Genomic DNA, 7,224 nt, shown 5'->3' with positions numbered 1-7,224 from the left:
TGTATGTTTTCCCGTGTTATTAACGTTATTGTGTTTTTTTTTGCATTTTTTTGCATTTTCATGTTCGGTTTTTCGGTTTTTTCCTTTTTCACGTTTTTTTTCGCGTTTTTATTTTTCGCATTTTGTTACTTTTTCGTGTTATTCACGTTTTTTCATGTTTTTCGTATTTTTCACGTTTTCGTGTTTTGTTTGCATTTCTCGTCTTTTCATGTTTATCGCGTTTTTCACGTATTATCACGTTTTTGTGTTTTAACATTTTTCGTGTTTTCCGTATTTTTTCACGTTTTCGTATTTTTTGTATTTTTCACGTTTTGTATATTTCGTGTTTTGTCACTTTTTCGCGTTGTTCATGTTCTGTGCTTTTTCAAGTGTTTGCTTTTTTTGCGTTTCTGTGATTTTCGAATTTGTTCAATTTTCATGTTTTTTGCGGGTTTTTTTTTCATATTCTCATGTTTTGTAATGTTTTCACGTTATTCATGTTTTTCGTGTTTCATATTTTTCGTATTTTTACTTTTTTTAACGTTTTCCCCATTTTTTCTCTGAACGTGTATGTTTTGGGGAAAATGTTTTACCCTTTTAAAACATTTTCCCTTATTTTTTCATTCATTTTCCATTGATTTGCTACTTATTTTCCTTTGACTTATTTTCCTGCTCCAACAAACACTGGAAAATTAAAAAAATATTTTCCTGCAGAATATTCCCCCCAAACAAACAAGGCCTTAATTCCATATATTATAAATAAAATATAATTTTATATTCTAATTTATAAATTTTAGAACTCAATTCATAAATTTTAAACTCTAAAAAATATATTTTAGACCTCTAATTCATAAAATATAGTTCTTAAAATGTATGAAAAACAATGATTTTTTAGTTTCATATTGTTTAAATTAGTACTTGATATAATTGTAAATAATTTTTCAAATCTAAATTTTTGTGTAAATTTCCCTTATATCTAATACGAACTTCAAACTGAAAATTAAATACGGAAAAAATAAATATTAAATTTTAAGTATTACTATATTATAAGCGTTGAAAATATTAAATATTGTAACTGCTTAATGAATATAAAAAATAAATATTAAATTTAAATATATTAGTTGATAATGTTTTCGCTTATTAAAACAAGTGATTGTTGCTTAAAAAAAGTGATTGTTTAACTTACCTGAAATTTTTAAACAATATTATCATACAAACTAAAAATGATTAAGTATTTAATGTATTAATTTTAAATGTTAAAACTAATTATCAAACAAGCCCGATACAAAACTCTTATCCAAAGTCTAATTAATATTTTTTTTAGGAGAAAATGATATATTAAGTATAAGGCTGGACATATAAAATCTGGTAGTCTATCCGACCATTCCATAAGTCATGACATAGAATATAGGCAACTCTTCCTAGTTTGTGTGCCTCACTATTTGTAGAACGACTAACAACTTGACATTAACATCATGAAAAGAAGAAAGTAAAGAATTACGGTTCTCTAAAAATAAGGTAATATATTGACCGAAAATGAGTTTGTCTAAGATGCTCAAGCACTACTATAGCATCAACCTCAACTAAACAATTATCGAAACCATAATTTTTGAGCCAACTAAGAGCTTATAGTCTCTCCAACTTTAGTCAAATAATTATCCATACAACACCATGGTTGAATCGAATAAGATGAAAGATGACGAAGGAGATGTCATGGCTCCCGCCTTTTCGATCTATCTGGTTTTTCATAAAAACTCGTAAACCATTGTGGTTTATCGAGACATAAATGAATTGTTACAACTATAAAGTTTTTATTCGATTCCCTAATTTGAACTATACCATCCTCTTTTCAAATAAATTCGAAACTGTCACTCCCACCAAAACATTTAACAATAACAAATCATGCATAACTCATTCCTCGTTTGAAAACATCCAGCCTCCCTTACCTAATACATGTTTCACATAGAAAAATTAGACTAGGCTTATAGCATATATCTCACGACAGTTCCACCCAATAAAATTCATGATGATGGACCGATCTGGCTTACAACACTCGCCTGAATCCCGTTTTTTGGACACAAATCAATAATGTTTTCAAAACTTACTCCCTCCTCCCCAAACCTATCATTCCCTCTACGTTTGAAATTCATAATTATCATCCCTTATCTTAATCTATAACGGTAGCTTTCCCGTTAATAACATGTGACCTACCAAGACCATTAATTACCATATTAATTTTCGCACTAATATTACTAGCTTCATTAATAATTTTTATAACTGAATTAAACTTTTGATTAGAGGTGTTCAAACTTGGGTTGAGTGGGTTATAGTATAATTTTAACCCAACCCATGTAAGAAATTATTTTTTTAAGATGGGTTGGGTTATAGTGGGTTATGATGGGTTGTATGAATTTTTTAAGTGGGTTAGATGGGTTGGGTTATAGTGGGTTGGATGAATTATTGTATATTTATCATGAATTGTACATAACAATTCAACTCCATGTTTTTTATTGAGCTGATTTATTTTTATTTTTTTTACAAGCTGCTGAGTTATTTTTTTTAAAGCTGCTGATTTATTTATAATAATAATAATAATAATAAGTAAACCTCAAAATCATAGTTAAAGGATAATAAATCAGTATATGAATATTAAAATACAAACCGATGAAAAATATAAAAAAAAATTAAAAGCCAAATCTGTCACGTCCGTGCCTTGATAGTAATATATATTATAATTATTAGGTGTGTGATTTTTATTTGATGCTATAGAAAAAGTTTGGAGTTAATTTGATGGTGTTATGTATAAATTAAAAATTTAGGATAATTTTAAAAAAATTATATAAAGATGGAGGATCAAACTGGATTTTATCCAGATTTGGATATATATCTTTCCACAGAATTCGTTCACCTTTGGTTTCATTTTTCATTTTTCCTTTCTTTCTCTGCATCTTCATCTCATTCATCGTTTCTGAACCGTTTCTTCACTGTTTCTTTGATTTATGGAGATTCGATCGTCCGAATCACTCGAAATTGGAACCATAGCATCCTTATGCATAGATCTAAGTTCTAACCGAAGAGTTTTTGAGTTTCGACAATGTTTGGAGTGAAACGTCTAAGACAGGATTTAGAGGAGAATTGAACGGGTGTATTTTAGCCAAAGTAAGTAACTATCAACTATATTTTGAGTTTTATGTATATCGATATATATATAATCAAAGAATTTTCAGAAATTGATATTTCAGGGTTTATATGGGTATTTTGTAAAATTGGGATTTTACACGATTTTGCTTTTTATTGTGAAATTATGGTTCAAATGAAGCTATTGACCATGCTTCTATGTGAATTTCATATTTTACTTGATTATGTTGATTTAAGGCTTAATTTGGTTGATTTACATATATACATATATGTTTTTGGTTTCAATATATATCTATATTGAACAAAATGAATTTGATGATTTCTTACGAATTGTTTTTGGATTGAGAAATCTGTTGCAGTTATTGTTGTTATTATTCTGGGTTGAAGTCCAAATATGATTTTTATGATACAAAAGGGCTAATTGAAGCCAAATGATTTTTGGTTATGAAATAGTTTGGAATTTGATTGTGAAAGGATATTTGAGCACGTTATGATTTTATGATTTTATATCCATCGAGAGTTATCCGGATCGGTGATTTTATATTTGAAGACCATGTTCAGTGAGGGATATGGTCTGTGTACACAGTGTGAAGACCTATTGGGTATGGCAGCGAAGTGTTGGGTAAGACCATATGGGATAGGCAATGTTAAGAGACGTCTCGACTATATATGTGGTTATGGATTGATACTTAAGGGGAGAAACTCGAGGATGGATACAACGTTTTTGGATTATGTTTCGGTTATGATTGATTTTGATATAAGGTTTTACGTTTGATTGAATACGATTTGGTTTGATAAAAGATTTATTTGATTATGAAATGGTTTGATAAAACGTTAAGTTTTGAGTATATTTGAGAAAGTTTTGATTAAATCCCTTTATAAATGTATATATGTAGCTACATTAAGTAAAATTGGTTTTTATAGCTGATAGTTTCTTACTGAGATTTTTGTCTCACGTTTTTAAATGTTTTAATGTTTTTAGGTGATAAAGTACATGATATAGAGGAGGTCACCGATCGATTAGGTGAGGTTGGAGACTCCTAAGTATTGATTATGATATTTGGAGACTATTAAGTGTTGATTGTGATCTTTCTATTTCACGCCCAATGCCAATTGAGGTCATTTAGGGTCGGGTGTGAGAAAATCAATTAACCATTGACGAATCTTGTTCCACGACCACAGGTGATCTTGCCTTTTCGAACTTTTTTTTAATTTGGCCAACATTGTTTTTTTATCCATTTAAAATTTTAAACATATTTTTTTTTGTGGAGTACATGAATCGCCAGAATCGGTGTACTCGCTCGATTCACCACCGATTTGGTAGGGGTGTTCAACGGTCGGTTCGGTCTGAAAACCGAAAACCGAATAGTCAATAAAATAGAAATCGAATCTAACCGAATAATAATAGCAAACCGAACCGATCGAATAATTCGGTTCGGTTCGGCTTATCGGTTCACTGTATTTTTCACTAAATTGAAATAAACTATAGATAAAAAAGTAATTAATTTAATTTCAATAAAAAGCCTAATTTTTTTTAATATAAATCATGTTATATGATTATGTTGATTTCAGAATTTATGTTAGATTTAAATTGAATATTGAAAATATGAATTAATATGGGCTATTGTTTTAAAGCTAATAAATTTTATACTTTTAATTTATAAATACAAATTTATATTTTTGAGAATTATGGTTTAGAAATTAATAATAGAGTTATAAATACAAGAATGATAGGTTATAAATTAGGTTGTTTCTATTTATATGAAAACATAGAATTTAATTCATGAAAAAAACATACAACTGGAAAGTTTTTTATTTTAATCACATTCAAATGGACTAATTGAAAATTAAGAACTCAGAAAACTCTTTAAAAAAAACTTAGAAAACTATTAATCATCTGGTTATAATTCTCAATCTATTTAGAGTTTATTTTAGTCGGTTCGGTTATTTCGGTAATTTTGTCACAAAAAGCGAACCGATTGAAATTACCGAAATATTATATATATTAGAACCAAAACCGAATCAAATAGACCGAAAAACTGAATTTCATCGGTTCGGTCGGTTATTTCGGTCCGGTTCGGTTTTTGAACACCCCTACGATTTGGGCGTCATGTCCGATTCAAGTACGCATTTTTTTCCTTTTTAGATTTTTTTTTATTTTCTCAATTGTTCGGTTTTACAATTTTCATTTTTTTAATTTAAAAAATATCATATTATTAATAACCACATTTTTTTAAAAATTTAAATGAGACAAATAAAAGACAAAGTAAGAATATATAGAATTATATGGGTTGAGTGGGTTAGACGGGTTGTTAGATGGGTTATGATAAACCATCAAAAATAAGATTTATAACCCATTCAACCCTTCTAACCCATTATAACCCACTTAATTCTACCTTTCATGGGTTAGATGGGTTGAAATTTAGTGGGTTATAATAACCCAACCAATTTTGAATACCCCTACTTTTGATCATAATAATAATTGGCCCCATTAATAATTTGTGTAACTGAATTAAACTTTTAACTATAATTAAATATGATCAGTTATATTAAAAAAACCAATTTATAAATTAATATGATCGGTTATATTTACGCTTCATGATGCCAAAAAAGATGAAAATCAGAAACTTGTATTACAAAGCAAACCAAACAAAATCGTTCTAAATACAAGTTGAAACACACAAAAGAAAATCTTCAATAAGAACTTCCATATGAGAGAGAGTCTACCTAAGCGGCTAAATTATGCGTTTGTCCTCTCTCATGTACAAATTCAATTGACAAACAGGCTTGTGTCACCTCAAAGATATCACCAATAATTGCACCTAGTGAATTTGCCAAAACTTGATCATCTCTTAGCAATTGGATTGCAGAAACTAAGTCAGATGCCACTAAGATCGCTTGAAATCCACAATCACATACAACCGATAATGAAAATAGAATCGTTAACAACTCAGCATGTAAGGCCGACATTGTTGTTCCAATAGACCCACCACATGTCAAGTTATCCAGGTCATTGCAATCTTTAACGACCATATCAAACGAGCTAGTAAAAGCTTGCTAAGCTATTATGGGTATATGTGGTTTATTATTGAGCTTGACTCGAGATTTGTGCTTTCTTTTATGACTAGGATTGTTGCCCCCATTCACCCCTTCTTGTGGTGGATCTCTCAATGTCAAGAGTTGCAGTATAAACATTGGGAGACACAATTTGTTCATTCCTATCGGAAAAGGAACCGTGGAGCAGATTAGTTGGTAAAATTCACAAGGTGGCTCTCTCTAGGACACCATGAGATTGATGTGTCCCCGGTAAGCATTCTAGATACCATGTCTGAAAATCGACATGGAGTGAGCCTTGATCGATGGATTCGTATTTAGTTTTAGTCTTTTGCTTTCTCTTTTTTGTTTGTTCTTCTCGAGCTGTTTCTTAAGCCTTTTTACCTTATAAAAAAAAACAATAATTGATTTATTAATTTTTATATAACTATAAAGATTGAACTTATATGTGTACATTTTTTTTTTGTTAAGAAATGAATAAAAAATATTTTAAGAAGTACAAAATATAAATAAAGTTATATAAAATTTAAATATAAACTTTTCATTCCTAATAAATTTTGTAGTTTAAAATAAAAAAATGATTTCATTTTTAAGATTTATAATAACATTTAATATTAATTTCAAAATATTATATAAAGAAAATAATACATAATTATTATGAAAATGTTAATTAAATTTCAAATTTGAAAAATAAGTTTTTTTTATATAGTTTGTTCGATTTCTTGGTTCGCCAAACATCCTTTAAGTGGTCCTCTCTGAATTAAAGAATGTCTTGCTTTTGACGAATTAGTATTTAAAACTAAATAAGAATGTCTCATTTTTTGAGGAGTTGGTAGTCGTCAGAATTAATGAATACTATAAGTTGGAACTACCGAGGAATGAATAAATTCCTTTCGAGAGCTGAGTTACGTTATGTAGTCGTCAGAATTAATAAAGTTTCCCTTTTCGTACAATTCTTGTGGTTTAAAAGTTTGCAAACACGTAAATGTGCTTTAATAACAGCAAACAGATGAACCAAACAGTCCTAAGACTCGAATTTGAGATCTAGATTAA

Source organism: Euphorbia lathyris, chromosome 3, assembly GCF_963576675.1.
Source record: "Euphorbia lathyris chromosome 3, ddEupLath1.1, whole genome shotgun sequence".
Lineage (NCBI taxonomy): Eukaryota > Viridiplantae > Streptophyta > Magnoliopsida > Malpighiales > Euphorbiaceae > Euphorbia > Euphorbia lathyris.
The sequence above is the reverse complement of the archived record's forward strand: the minus strand, read 5'-3'. Positions refer to the sequence as shown.